This window comes from Gymnodraco acuticeps, unplaced genomic scaffold (assembly GCF_902827175.1).
Source record: "Gymnodraco acuticeps unplaced genomic scaffold, fGymAcu1.1, whole genome shotgun sequence".
Lineage (NCBI taxonomy): Eukaryota > Metazoa > Chordata > Actinopteri > Perciformes > Bathydraconidae > Gymnodraco > Gymnodraco acuticeps.
Window position 1 is genome coordinate 137,501 of NW_022990463.1, and position 16,457 is coordinate 153,957.

Consider the following 16,457-nt stretch of genomic DNA (forward strand, 5'->3'; position numbering starts at 1 on the left):
CCAATCAACACTTTCAACTCATCAAAGTAGATCAAGCCATCTCAAACGTGTACCTTTCTCTCCATGTGAATGGAAGCTCAGGGGCCAGAGGGACTCTATGCTTTTCACAATGGTGCTAGATCATCTAGATTAAAAGCGTTTATGGAACAGTTTATTTTTGCCAGGTGATGGTGTTAACACATTCTCTGCATGAAAAGAGCTTTTCTGGAGACAGACTTGCAAAGAAGAACATGGACCACTGAACCTTTTGGAGAACATGTAAGACTCCCTCCCTTGCTCTGATATCAATGCTAACAATCAGCTGGGTGGATGAACATCTCTGCCTGTCACTCCCAACACATAAGTAACATAATGCAGTCATAGAATAAAGCTACTGATACAAGTCAGCTTGTTGTCTGTCAGGTAAGAAGGTGCTAGCAGGCTAATTAGATTACCTAGCTACAGTTTGTCAGTGGCATATATTCAGAGGCGAAGCTATCAAGCTAGCTCTTCACCATACCATGGTGTTGAAACCTGTTGACAGACCTCTGGGACAAAACACAATAAAAGGACAAGTGACTACTATAAGTTAATATAAATCGACCTACTAGTTTTAAAAATAGTTTCGTATATTTCCTACCCAGAAAGACCACAGCTAACTACTTAGCTACGTGTTCATTTGCTAAGGAGAGGTGTCTTCCGTGTATGTCCTCTCGGACAACAGTACTCTTTTCATGACATAATATCAAAACGCCTGTTGGAAGATACATATACGTACGCGTCTGTGGTTGTTAAGAAATAATGAGGTTACCTGTGTGTGGCTGCTATTTCAGAGATGGAGTCCTGATGTAGCTTATGCTAGCCTAGCTCGGCAAGCTAGCAGGCTAGCCGGCCAACAGTGAATGAAGAAGACCAAAGTTCAGTTCAGCACGACAACAGGAACAACTAATGTTTTCGGACATTCCACTGCGTGATACCGTAATAATTCCAAACACCACGTATTCATTCACTCTTCAAAATAATGCTCCATAAGTGAATAAAGTGAACACCTTCCTGCAGCTGTCAATCTGGCCTTGGTAAACACACTGACGTGGAAAAGCTCCGCAGTCTCAACCTAGCCTGATGACGAGTTATGATTGACAGGCTACTAAACTCTTCACTTTAACCGTAATATTACGCTTTACAGTTCAAGAAACATCAGACAATAAGAGTTTCAGATTTGATAAATGTTTTGGTTTTGTTTTTTTCTAACTAGATAGACAATATACCGATTCCACAAAAGGAAATATCACTTGTGGTGCAGAGAAATAAGGGCGGGACAAAGGCAGCAGTACAGAAGTAAGTTTGGTTGCGCCGGTCTGATGACGAAAGCACGAGCTGCATCTCCATGGCATAGTCCAGCCCCTCTCTCACTGTGTGGAGGTTCTCTCTCTCACTGTGTGGAGGTTATCTCTCTCACTGTGTGGAGGTTCTCTCTCACTGTGTGGAGGTTCTCTCTCTCACTGTGTGGAGGTTCTCTCTCACTGTGTGGAGGTTCTCTCTCTCTCACTGTGTGGAGGTTCTCTCTCTCACTGTGTGGAGGTTCTCTCTCTCACTGTGTGGAGGTTCTCTCTCACTGTGTGGAGGTTCTCTCTCTCACTGTGTGGAGGTTCTCTCTCTCACTGTGTGGAGGTTCTCTCTCTCACTGTGTGGAGGTTCTCTCTCACTGTGTGGAGGTTCTCTCTCTCCCTGTGTGGAGGTTCTCTCTCACTGTGTGGAGGTTCTCTCTCTCAGTGAGACTGTGGAGGTTCTCTCTCTCACTGTGTGGAGGTTCTCTCTCTCACTGTGTGGAGGTTCTCTCTCACTGTGTGGAGGTTCTCTCTCTCACTGTGTGGAGGTTCTCTCTCACGTTTGGAGGTTCTCTCTCTCACTGTGTGGAGGGTCTCTCTCTCACTGTGTGGAGGTTCTCTCTCACTGGTGGAGGTTCTCTCTCACTGTGTGGAGGTTCTCTCTCTCACTGTGTGGAGGTTTCTCTCACTGTGTGGAGGTCCTCTCTCACTGTGTGGAGGTTCTCTCTCTCACTGTGTGGAGGTTCTCTCTCACTGTGTGGAGGTTCTCTCTCTCACTGTGTGGAGGTTCTCTCTCACTGTGTGGAGGTTCTCTCTCTCACTGTGTGGAGGTTCTCTCTCACTGTGTGGAGGTTCTCTCTCTCACTGTGTGGAGGTCCTCTCTCACTGTGTGGAGTTTCTCTCGTCTCACTGTGTGGAGGTTCTCTCTCACTGTGTGGAGGTTCTCTCTCTCACTGTGTGGAGGTTCTCTCTCACTGTGTGGAGGTTCTCTCTCTCACTGTGTGGAGGTTCTCTCTCTCACTGTGTGGAGGTTCTCTCTCTCACTGTGTGGAGGTTCTCTCTCACTGTGTGGAGGTTCTCTCTCTCACTGTGTGGAGGTTCTCTCTCTCACTGTGTGGAGGTTCTCTCTCTCACTGTGTGGAGGTTCTCTCTCTCAGTGAGACTGTGGAGGCTGCTTTCTGTTCACTCTCTTTCTCAGGCTCAACTTCACTCTCAGTGTGTCTCAGCTTCTTGCTCTGGCTCTCATTGTGGGGTTAATTACTCTGAAGAAGAATATTGTATACTGATTTAGAGACATTTTTTTCTCTCATGCTGATCTGTTCAACTTTGCCATGAATTATAAATAAGCATATGCTATAAAGCCTAGTTTTGCATTTGGAAATAGCAACAGAGCAAAAGCTAATGACAACTGTAAGGTCCAGCTTGAATGCCAAGAGCCCCATGAAAAATAAAACATGTTAAACATATATTTTTATGATGGACATAATTTACTATTTTATATATGATATTATATTATATTGTATCTTATTATATATATATTATATATATATATATATATATATATATTGTAGTATTATATTTTTATATATTATATTATATTGTGAAATGAACTCTGTTAAACTGTGTAAGTGTCTACTTAGTTTTTACTGCATACAGTTTGCAAATGAAAATCAGATTGTGATGATTCAGTAACATAAACATATCTCTCAAGGTTGGTTTTAGACTGTTGGTCAAATAAAACCATCAACCTAGGCATTACCTTGAGTTTTAGAAAAGGCTTATGAACATGTTTCACTATATTTAGATAGTGTGCATATCAAATAATCAATTATTAAAAATAGGTTTGCAAATGTATTGATAATAAATAGATATGTTTTGGTTGCTGCCCTATGTGGTGTATATAACCATCCAACAAAGCACTTAACATGACTGGCATACATTGGATATAAACAGTGTAGAAGTGAAAGATTGATGTCTTTGTTCACCTGAGTTTACAACCCGACATCACGTGACCCAAGTCATTTGGTCCAAGTCTCAAATTACTTGGGTCATCATGAACAACAGAATGGATGTTTCTGATGTTCATCCATTCTTTTGTTAAGGGTCATTGCTGGTTCACTAATGTAGTTTTCCCCAAATATATGATCAATGTTCAGTATTGTGCTTATTCACAAGCTACAAAAATCATCTTGTGGAGTATAATTGTTTGCTGTTGAGGTTTTGTTTTTCATGGGAACATATGAAGGGTTGCTCTGTGTTTAAAGCTTGGAGAATCTAAGCATGTGTTTTCTCACCTGTGGGATTTTCCACAGTAAGGAATATGTCTGCACCCCTGAGGCAATGAAAACGATTTGTATTGTTTGACATGCACTTGTTGATACATTGCAATGTTCTCACAAATAGGAAATCAAACGTGCGGTGGAAGATTGATTGAATCCCCATTCCCTAAAGAACCAGCTTTAGTCATTCAAGAAACATTATCTTTTTGAGAACTCATCTTTTATCACTATGAAGTCGTGTTGCATATCCTCATCTGATCCACCATATCCTGACCCCATCCCCGTTCAGCTGCATATGAAACAGCTGGATTTCTCTTGATTACATTTTCTTCATCCAAACAAAAAATATTTATGTGAGCTAGTGTCTTTGACGTGAGTCTGTTCATCATTAATTACAGCCATGAAATAAGAGTGGGGAGATTCTTTTATTTTTATCATTTCAATCTCATAGTTTACAAAAATGTCTGCTTAGTTTATAAGATTGGCTCCTCCTCCTCTGGCTGACTTTATCAGCCAAAAGTCCACCTCAACCAGGGTTACTAGAGGTGCGGCTAGGAGAGACTGCACCATCCCATTTAGGAAGAGCGCATTCAGCCAGGCTGTCTTTTCATTCCACGCATCCCATCAATGGAATTCAATACCACAACCAATAAGAGAATCCTCATCCTACTACATATTCAAGCAGTGTTAAAAAGTGGCTCATTGAAAACCAACGGTGTCAGCACTGATGTGTGGGTGTAGGTGTGTGTATGAGTGCGTATTGTAAATGTTTTATTTATTATCATGACTTGCTCTTATCTGTATTCAGTGATGTCATCTATTGTAAATATGTACAATGGTATAACAATGTCGTGGTATTTGTATTATTGCTTTTAGGATGTCTATCACCATCTGGCAAAGGGACTATCGATGAAAACTAGCCTTTTGGCTAATTTGAGTACTTTTACATGTTTTTAATATGTTGATTAATGTACACTGTCCCTTGTTTTAAATAAATCAATTCAATTCAATTCTCTAAAGCTAAAACATCATAATGACACGTTCACAGCTCTTCGTCTCTCTCCAGGGGGAGGGTGTGTGCTTGAGTAAATGATGCCAATGTCAGGTTGACTTGAGGGCCTCTATAGTGACAATCCCATATCTGGTTTATGCTGTTTTATGCTTGCATTGCAAAATGTATCAAATGTATCCAAAACTAGGAGAGCCTGGAGGAGAGCTACGCTAACCCAGAATCCCTTGCAACACTACTTCGGCCACACCAGGGTCAATTCCCGGATCTTGGTTCGTAGCTTATTTAAATCAAAGAATGTTTAAGAAATGGATGTACTCTCTCTGAGGTCACCATTTTGTTTCTGAGGAGCCGTTGGCAAGCTCAATATCGGGGGCTTCAGCCGTTGCCATTGACCACACTGCTAATCTTGCAGCTTATCCAAAGATGGGCAAAGAGGTGGATCAATGCTGAAACTGAGGCGGGCCCAAGTGATACAGCATAGCAGACAGCTAGCAGCTAGCTTCCTGTGAAGGCCCGTCTGTCACTAAAAGCAGCCACGCTCTTAATGATGTATAACCTTAATCCTTGATATCATTAAAATGGTGAGTTAAAAACTCCTACAACTGTCAGAAGAACTGTTTCTAAAACACAGCTTTATGTTTCCAAACTTACATTTGTATAGCGATTATAATTTTACATTGCATCGTTATATATAATTAATGTTCGTATAACAACTTTCATTTGATATATATTTGGTTTAAAATGTATTAATGTGTAAGTAAACAAATTGAAAGTCAAATCAGAAATAAGAAAAGGTCACCTATCATGCAAAATGCACTTTTTGATGTCTGTTATACATCACTATGTGTCCCCGGTGTGTAAGGAGACTCACAAAGTGTCAGTAAATAAAACCCTCTCTTTTCCTCCTTACTCGTATCTCTAAAAACGGGGGCACCACGGAGCTGATCCAGATTTTTCTGCGGTCATGATGACATGACTAAAATGTGGGCTGGCTTTACGTTGAACTCCTGGCAACGTCCCCCCCCAAGTCCCCACCTATCATCCCCATATACAGTCGCTAGCTGAATCGCCCCCTCAGCTGTGTGTGTGTACGAGAGGGACTTAGAGTAAAGTTGTTATATATATATATATATAATACATATAATGGCACTGTTCTAGCAGTAAACACTTAATAAAGTAAAGTATGTCAAGCTATGTGCTGAATCAGAAACAATGTGAGACGTGTTCTGGAAGTAATATGTGTAACTTCACTTGTTTATATTTCACCAAAATCATTTTTGTCCATGTTTTCTTTGTAAAACTTGTCACTGTATTTTTATTTTCTAGGCCAGAACCAGAATCAGCACTTTAGTAACAGGACTGAAATAGAGGACTTTGAGGCATGCTTGCTACAATGGGTGAATTGTTTGGTATTTTGAGCAAAACACTTCAGAGACATGTTTTATATAGAAATGGCCCTATAATATATTGTTCAAATATAGCATAATAGGTGAGCTTTAACAAATTAAAACACTTTTTCAACTTTGCCACCGACACTTTGATTGTTCTTATCCCTCACACAGTTATACCACATCTCTTATTATTGAAGAGCTTTTTTGCCTCTGATGACACACTGTAAAAAAATGGCTGTGAAATCCACAGTTATTTACAGTGTTTGTGCACAGTAAATGACTGTATACCATTTTAGAGTATAATACCGTGTTTCCAACCAAAAATTACAGCAACTCTGGAGTTACTGTAGAAATAGCAGTAGTAACGTCCCAACTGTATAAAATCACAGTAACCAACAATGTACTGCAGATAATCACAGTAACCAACAATGTACTGCAGAAGATCACAGTAACCAACAATGTACTGTAGATATTCACAGTAACCAACAATGTACTGTAGATAATCACAGTAACCAACAATGTACTGTAGATATTCACAGTAACCAACAATGTACTGTAGATATTCACAGTAACCAACAATGTACTGTAGATATCAAGTAACCAACAATGTACTGTAGATATCACAGTAACCAACAATGTACTGTAGATATCACAGTAACCAACAATGTACTGTAGATATTCACAGTAACCAACAATGTACTGTAGATATCACAGTAACCAACAATGTACTGTAGATATTCACAGTAACCAACAATGTACTGTAGATATTCACAGTAACCAACAATGTACTGTAGATATTCACAGTAACCAACAATGTACTGCAGAAGATCACAGTAACCAAAAAAGAAAGAACCAACCGAAAAACCCCATTTCTAGAATAGCTAAAATATCTAAAATATCTTAAATAAACCAACATATTTTTCTTAATATACATAATCTTGATGCAGTGTAATTACTAGTTTGGCTATACTAGATATTTTATATACTTAGTAGATATATATTTGTAAGACCCTATGTCTTTGCAAACCGGAAGAACTACAAATGTGGTGCTGATCTCTACAAAGAATGTGTCTTGGCATTGCACTTTAACAATGCAACACAGAGGAATAACAATAGACAAAAGTAAGGTAATAATCATCATTTTTTACTATTGTGGCGGCTGGAAAGTAGACGAGAATAGCCAATTGCAGCCGGGGGAGGTCTCAAAAAGCTTGCCTGAAGTCGGACAGCTCGGAGTCGGCTTGACTCGGTTTGAAATGGCGGAATTTGCGTTGGCGTTCTTCGTTGCAGATGAACAATTATTATATCGCTACAAATGAATGACTCAAGTGACTGTTCATTTTAAAACAAATCAATACAAGGGGGGTTGAATCCTACATGTAAAAGACAGAACCACTACTTTGCAAAACTACTTCCGTCTTTGGTCTTCACCAGTTTGTATTTATAAAGAATGCACAAATGTGTTTAATCGTTAATGTCAGATATGTACTAAGTAAATACATTTGTTCCTGCTCAAGATTAGATTCAACTTTATTGTTATTGCACATATTACAGGTAGGCCTACTGAGACAATGAAATGCAGTTTAGCTTCTAACCAGGAGTGCAAAAAGCAGTAAAGTGAAAAGTAATGTACACAATCTACAGAATACAATTTAGAATGAATTGAATGACGAATAAACAGTGAGGGGTATGAACAGGCCCGGACTGGCCATCGGGAGGACCGGGAGGTTTCCCGATGGTCTGGCCTGTTAAGTGGCCTGCTGGCCTGAGGATTTTTTTTGTATATATATTGTGAACGCAACGCTGCGCAAATGTGGGTCTGACTGACTCTGCCTCACAGAGTGTGACTGTCTGTATACATGATGTGGCCTGCCCACATGGCCACTTTCATACAGATCATACAAATGCCCTCGATTGGTCTCTGTGTGTCATTCAAGCTCGGGAGGGTGTGGCGCGAGCGAGTGAGATAAAGCGTGCGCACCGGTTACGTGTATTGTTGTTGTTAGCATCTGGTGCTAGCTGCACGAACGGATATAAGGAGCTTTTTCAACAACAAGGTGGGGGGATAGTCCTCTCCAGTCAGACTGAGAGACTGATAACTACAGCTCAGGGGCCTCATTTATAAAGGGATATACGCTCAAAAAATTGCGTACGCCAATTTCTACGCAATGTTTGCGATTTATAAAATACTAACTTGACGGGAAAACGTGCGGTCCTCCACGCAAACTCTAACCCATGCGTACGCACTAAGCACAACAACGAGAGAGACGAGAAACTGCGACACCGTTGGCAGAAGGAAGAATGGGAGAGAAATATGTGGAAATAATACCATAAATAAAATGTTACCTCTCATTTATCATATATGAAGAATTCATTTTCAAACATTGATTAAAGCCAATCTTAAAATGATTAAACAAACGCCTGTTTGAGACTCCTCAGTGCACACAAAAACATAACTTGGAGAAATAAATAAATACGGATATGTTATTTAAAACCACCTCGAATATGTTGTGTTAATGTTATGAAATGTTTTCTCATAAATGATGCGGTTTTGCATTTCTATAGGTTGTAGATACGAGCATGGTTTTATATACTACCATGTTTAATCGTGTTTTATGCCGTTTGTCAAGACTTGATAAGTCGCTCGTAAAACACAGGAGGTATGGAAACTAAGAAACACCATAAGTGGTAAATTGTACAGCAAATATAACACAACACATTAGTTGTATTTCCTTTAACTGGTGGATATAGAGTTGCTGCAGTGGAGACGCTGCGCACAGCTGATCGACAGCTGGGACACAAACCACCAAATACAAAAACATAATTCAGATCCAGTCGTCATGACTCCACTCCGGAGGGATTCCCCGATCATTTATTATGCCCCTTTCACACCAGCGCTTTTTCAGCTCCGGCTCGGAGCTGGAGCCTGAAAAAGCGGCGGTTTTTTCCTGTTCACACCGCAGCGGCGCCGGCTCTTAGCTCCTGAATCGGGTTCACTTCCAGCTCCAAAAAATTGTCGATCTAGAGGCAAGAGCTTCGGAGCTAAGAGGTGGCGTCGCTTACGTCTCTCTTACGTCGAGGCGTGCAGGAAACTAAACCCTCCTCCCCCGAACATGGGTCGACTGTCATGCCTGCCTACAAGCAGTAGTGCTTATAAACACACTTTATAAAGTCAGGCAACACTAACCAGGCTTCGTGTGATTCTGTTTATTTGTACCTTACTTTGACCATCCGTTCACTGTTATTGATCATTGTGGAGAGAGGCAGACGTTTTGTTTTGTATTATAGCAGCTATCGGATGGAATCAATACATGGGCTGCACAGGTTGTCGTGTCCGACTATCACAAGTAGAATCATAATAAAAATACGCCGGTAAAATGTGCCTGTAGAAAACGGTTTATGCCACAATAGGATAGCCAGGGTCGGCTCTAGAACAAATCAAATGGGGGGGCAATCATTTACCAAGGGGGGGCACACACTGCCGTCAACAACCAACACACAAACACCAACGCAACTTCAATTTAAAAAAACATTCTGTAAAGTCTATTGTCTTTCACACACATTGCAGGGTGTAGTGCTATTGTATAGCGCACCTATGACTTGTGCATACATGCACGGCTGTGGCACGATCACCAAAACAGAAACATATGGACATAGGCCACCATATGAAAAGTGTGCAAATGTATTTAGTATCCTATCCATGTGAACATGTTTTAGGTGGGGGGTGGACCTAACCTCCTCTAGGAGGGTCTGGGGGCAAGCTCCCCCGGGAAGATTATTTTTAAAATATTGAAGTTAAAAGCATCAATCTGGTGCACTTTGAGAGCAAAATGAAGAGATCTATGGATAGTCTACATCTCTCAACATCCATATGAAACACAACTGTAAACAGATTTACTTTTTCTTTATGGATATTTTACTAATCACTCCCCTTTTAAATGGTATTCTTGTGTTATTGTCCTATAGTATTTCATACCCGTTTTTCATTTATTCTCTTATTCTTTAATAACTATAATGATCATATAAAGGTAGCCTATTCCTCGCAAATACTTGTTTACATAAATGGTGACCAAACCGTTTGAGACCCACTGAGATAACCTACACTAAAGTGAACTATCTAAACACTGAGAGAGTCCTTACCTCACTGAGCTGACGTTATAAGATCCTCTCAGTCTGACAGGAGAGGACTCTCCTCCACCTTGGTGTAGAAACAGCTCTTTATATCCGTTAGCATAGCTAGCTAACCAGATGCTAACAACAATATTCCACGTTACCGCTCGCGCACTGACAAAATGCGCTCGTGCCACACACAGAGAGCCGAGCTTGAATGAAACACAGAGACCCATGTACTTGTACTGTACTGTATATCATATTATTTTCGATGGCTTTACTGTAATCAGTGTAACAGATGGACAGATCGCCACTGGGCTTTCATCTAAACACACAGCCACGTAATGATAACAAAACAAAAGTCGGGGTCATTGGTCAAGCAACACACCAATCAGAGAGCAGCAGTGAGCACACCTCAGGCTGTGTTTCATATAAAGAATAAATAAAGAATACAAATGTGTATTCTTTATTTCTGATGTATTTCACACAAAAAACTTTTGGTGGAAACGTTTTAACTTATATGATTTTTTTTTTTTAAACGGCAAATTGGCAATAAGGCTCGTTGGGGGGGCACAGTGACTCATTTGGGGGGGCATGGCCCGCGAATGACCCCCCATGACGCCGACCCTGAGGATAGCAATAGCAAGTAGTCAGTTTAGCTCGGTTGCTATGCCTAACATCACCCATTTTATACCAGAGAAACTTCATAATGTCAGCGTTGTGATGCCAAACAGCGTCAATTCAGACTGACACACATTCACTTAGGCTAAGGGGAACTGGGGATATGTATCAGCTGCTTGTGTGAGTCGGACAGTGAATACGTTAGAGCGGCCCGCAGCAGCAGGGTCGGCGTCATGGGGGGTCATTCGCGGGCCATGCCCCCCAAATGAGTCACTGTCCCCCCCCAACGAGCCTTATTGCCAATTTGCCGTTTAAAAAAAAAAAATCATATAAGTTAAAACGTTTCCACCAAAAGTTTTTTGTGTGAAATACATCAGAAATAAAGAATACACATTTGTATTCTTTATTTATTCTTTATATGAAACACAGCCTGAGGTGTGCTCACTGCTGCTCTCTGATTGGTGTGTTGCTTGACCAATGACCCCGACTTTTGTTTTGTTATCATTACGTGGCTGTGTGTTTAGATGAAAGCCCAGTGGCGATCTGTCCATCTGTTACACTGATTACAGTAAAGCCATCGAAAATAATATGATATACAGTACAGTACAAGTACATGGGTCTCTGTGTTTCATTCAAGCTCGGCTCTCTGTGTGTGGCACGAGCGCATTTTGTCAGTGCGCGAGCGGTAACGTGGAATATTGTTGTTAGCATCTGGTTAGCTAGCTATGCTAACGGATATAAAGAGCTGTTTCTACACCAAGGTGGAGGAGAGTCCTCTCCTGTCAGACTGAGAGGATCTTATAACGTCAGCTCAGTGAGGTAAGGACTCTCTCAGTGTTTAGATAGTTCACTTTAGTGTAGGTTATCTCAGTGGGTCTCAAACGGTTGGTCACCATTATGTAAACAAGTATTTGCGAGGAATAGGCTACCTTTATATGATCATTATAGTTATTAAAGAATAAGAGAATAAATGAAAAACGGGTATGAAATACTATAGGACAATAACACAAGAATACCATTTAAAAGGGGAGTGATTAGTAAAATATCCATAAAGAAAAAGTAAATCTGTTTACAGTTGTGTTTCATATGGATGTTGAGAGATGTAGACTATCCATAGATCTCTTCATTTTGCTCTCAAAGTGCACCAGATTGATGCTTTTAACTTCAATATTTTAAAAATAATCTTCCCGGGGGGCTTGCCCCCAGACCCTCCTAGAGGAGGTTAGGTCCACCCCCCACCTAAAACATGTTCACATGGATAGGATACTAAATACATTTGCACACTTTTCATATGGTGGCCTATGTCCATATGTTTCTGTTTTGGTGATCGTGCCACAGCCGTGCATGTATGCACAAGTCATAGGTGCGCTATACAATAGCACTACACCCTGCAATGTGTGTGAAGACAATAGACTTTACAGAATGTTTTTTTAAATTGAAGTTGCGTTGGTGTTTGTGTGTTGGTTGTTGACGGCAGTGTGTGCCCCCCCTTGGTAAATGATTGCCCCCCCCATTTGATTTGTTCTAGAGCCGACCCTGCGCAGCAGTGTGAGCTAACCGGGAGCTAACGGAGGAGAATAAACTCCCGTGGAAGAGCAGCCAACACTGCAGCAGTCGGTAAATGCTGCAGAAACACATTAATAAACTAAGAACCACGGCACTCTGGAGAAAAGCATAAGGTTGGAGAAGTCGTTATTCAATTTAATCTGGTTTCGTGTGATTAAAAGCAACATGATCATCGACCCGACGCAGTTCCCCGTTGTTGTTATTGTTGTGAGCGCCGTAATGCCGTTGGGGAGCAAATCAGCGATGTAAACGATGACGTCATGACGCAGCAGCGGCAGCACCAGTCGGGTGCTGGGCGGTGTGAACAGAGCGGGAGCAGAAAAGGGAAACCGGAGCTGAACCAGAAAAGCTCTAGCTCGGAGCTAGAAAGGGAAAAGCGCTGGTGTGAAAGCCGCATTACAGTCTCTCATCAAGGGGGTGTCTCCTGTCCCCGGTACAAACACACTGCCTGAGGAACGCTATGTGTATTTTTTTTGTCATGAACCTTTTTCGGACCACTTATTTATTTATTTTGGTGACGATCCGACCTCCATGCTGCTACTCCGGTTCAAACTGCATCCACCAAACAATATGATGTATCTCGACCTCCTCAAAATAACCAACATCTGACACGGTGTGAGATGTCTTTTTTAGCTGTTCTGTCGTCATTTCCTGCGATCTTCTTCATGCAGTCAGTCAAAATGAATGAATGAATGGACGTTTCTTTGACTATTTATAGGCAAATATGGGCGTTACGTGAAGCCCGCAAAAGCTGCACCGCATTTCGAGTCGGTTGTGATTTATAAAGGGAAACCGGCGTAGGAAGTGCCATACGCACTTCCCTCGCCGGTACGCAATGTTTGGTGAATCGGAAAATGTCGGAACATTTCTGTACCTATTTTTTGGATTTCTACTACGTAAGCAACCTTCCCACGTGAATCCTACGCACGGCGTTATAAATGAGGCCCCAGGTGAGGTAAAGGACTCTCTGAGTGTTTAGATAGTTAACTTAGTGGGTCTCAAACGGTTTGGTCACCATTTATACCATCATATTTCCATTTGAGGGGGGAGTGATTAGTAAAATATGCATGAATAAAAAATAAATAAAAACGTTAACTAGGTGAAAAAAGGCAAGATAAATTATAAAACTTGTTGAGAGCTAAGTCTTTGCTTCTGCCTCAAAGAGGAGCAGGGGCAGAGGAGGTAGACAGGTGAGGCTGGTTCAGGAGCACAGACACACTCACAACTATAAATGAACCAAAAACAAATAAATAAACAAGTTTCAATGTTTTTTCATATTGGATATGGTACGTTATTGGTTATGGCCATGTTTTTATGATTATTTAAATGTATACAGTTATGTTTCATATGGGTGTTGTCTCTTTATTTCCCCCTCAAAATGCACCAGATTGATGCATTTAAGTCCAACATTTAAAAAAAAAAAAATCTTACCGGGGGGGCATGCCACCGAACCCCCCTATAGGATTTGAGGTCCACCCCCACTTAAAATATGTTCACATAGGTTCCTAAATAGATTTTCATATATATTTTTTTTAAATAGTAACCCATGTCCATATGTTTATTTTTTGGTAGTAGATTTAGAGGGCTATCACTACGGGCAGCAACGCTGTAAAAATTGACAAATAAATCCAGCAAAATGGCACAAAAAACTGGTAGTGGCCTGGCTGGGTGTATAATTCCCAGCCTGACTTATTGTCCCAGTCCAGCCCTGGGTATGGGTATGAACAACATGTCACAGGAGTGGTTTAAATAAACAGGGTTTTTTTTATTTACCCAAAAGTCCACAGAAAACACCCTAAATCAATAATTTCTAATAACTAGGCCTATAAAAGAGGTCAACAGAAAATACCTCAAAGAAACATGGCATCAACTTAACACTTAGGTGTTAACTCAACCAACTGACCTGCTACAATGAAAAACCAAGGAACCTATATAGTGGCTTGTCCAAACCAAGTTGAAACCAAGGGATAATTAATAGTAACAGAAAACACAAAGGACACTGACACAACCCAAATCCCCCCTTTAACATGGAAGCAGGTGGTTTGTCCCAATCGGCTCCTTGCAGTATTTATGAGTCCTCAGCGCTAGGCCACGCCCTTTGCTGAACCAGGAAGTAAACTCCGCCAATGGACATGGTAACTCAAGAGACAAAGAAAGTAATTAATACAAATAATTGTGTCAGTTAATTTATGTAACCCTAGCCAAAGTTTGGCAGTCCGACGTCAGGCCGCTTAGTGAAAAAGCAAGTTAAGCTAACTGTACTCAGCATCTTATCAAAATGTCTTACACGTGTAAGGTTTGTAAGTTCAGTACATTGTCCATTCCTGCATGCATTTGGTTGTTTGTATTCAAAGTGTTTTCAAATATTGTGTATTATCTAAGAATAGTGATAATGTCTTTGCCAAACAGTGCCTTTTGTTGTGTCTCGTCAAATGTGTTAGTTATGTTTATGTATTATGTCTGTCATTTCATGTTTAGTCAGGTTTTCATGTTTAATCACGTCATGTCAGGTCTGCCTATTTATGTCATTCATCTCTAGTTAAGTCCCCGCGTCTCGTTTTCCATTTCCTGTTTCATTTTCTACTTACCTCTTGTCTCTCATTTCAGGCCCTGTTACTTCCTCCCTTTGTGTGTTTTCCCGCCATCGTCAGCCCCGCCCCTGATTGTTTCCACCTGTTCCCACTCACCTCATGTTTAAATAGTCCTCTCTCCCTCCTGTCCTGCGTCAGTTCTTGTTTGTTCCCACGTGTGGTCGTGCCAGGCCTCAGCAAAGAGAGGATCGTTTCCAGTCTTGTCAGGTTTTGTTGTTTTGTTAGTTTAAGTTTATCTAAGTTCTCTTTTTGCTTAGTTTTTTCCTCCTTGTGAGTGTTTTTTTTTGTTGTTTCAGTACTTACTCTGTTAAGAGGGATTTACTGTTCAATGACATTAAAAATTAAATGTTTGTTACATTCAAGACTGTCTCTGGGTCGTGCATTTGGGTTCTCCAGTTTGTGTCGAGGTCGTGACACCTTTTCAACTACAGCACGTCTCTAAAATGGCTTGGCAGAAGAAATGGCTTCATATTCTTTGTTTTGTTATCGCCACTGTTTTAAAAATGCAATCTCCATGTTTTTGGATAATATCGATTGTTTTATGGATGAAAAGATTGATCATTTAGCACAAGAAAATACATGGTCTTGATACCGTTCAACAATTAAGAATACATTGTTAAAAGGTATTGTTTGCTGTTTCCCTGCAGTTATTGGTGAGCAACCTGTTAAAACCCAGGGTCCCCCGTCACGACACTGTTTCAGGGGATCTTAATATTTAAGAACCTATTAATGTGTTATACCAGATTAACAGAAATAATCTCAGCTAACTGACGATACAAACCATGTTTACCAAAACAAAACGCAAGTCTCATAAGAAGCATCTAAATGACCCCTTAGCGAAAAATGCTAACGGACATTGGCACAGAACTCAAGATAAAAGTACCCTTATTACTTATCGTAGCTGCACATACAAGATATCCGATTAAAGCTGAGGTTCCACAGATTATTTAGGTATATAGTATCATCACTGAGTCATCCGAATTCGCGACAGGGGAAGCAAACACAGACATCACAACACGTACCTTTACGGAGCTTCTAGGGCAGGGGTGTCAAACTCAATTTCATCGCGGGCCACATTCGTATAAAGGTTGCACTCAAAGGGCTGGTTGTAACTATATAAATATATATATAAAATAATGTATTATATTACATTATTGCCTCTGAATTGGATTATTATCGGATAGGATAATAACTTAGTAATTAACTACGTCTGAAAGCAGAAGTCCAGGGCAAATAATTGCAAGTCTCTTCAGTGCTTATGTCACAAAACGAGATGCATTGTGGGACATGTAGTTTATGGGCAACCTTCTTCTGTAAAGTGGCATGTAACCGTATATAATACACTTATTATATTCTTTGCAAGCTCTTGCAGGGCCACATAAAATGAAGTCGCTGGCCGGATTTGGCCCCCGGGCCTTGAGTTTGAGACCCCTGTTCTAGGGAGATCGTCTCACCGTAGCTGTCAATCTGATCAAAAGACGTGTTCAATGGCATTAAAACCAGAAAAAACGCGGCTGAATCGGTTAATCCATAGGTTATTAACGTCTCTGTATACAAAAATGATTTAATTTATAATCCAT

The 16,457-nt window shown here is 40.7% G+C and overlaps 1 protein-coding gene across 2 annotated transcripts in view; it reads right to left on the reverse strand.

Annotated features, from left to right (window-relative positions):
- Positions 1 to 1,267, reverse strand: part of gbf1 (golgi brefeldin A resistant guanine nucleotide exchange factor 1) — a gene marked incomplete at its 3' end in the record, with an annotated part of 130,828 nt that extends 129,561 nt beyond the window's left edge. For both annotated transcript variants that reach the window (XM_034226186.1, XM_034226185.1), the window contains 1 exon segment: positions 791 to 1,267.
- Positions 1,268 to 16,457: the final 15,190 nt, after the last annotated feature.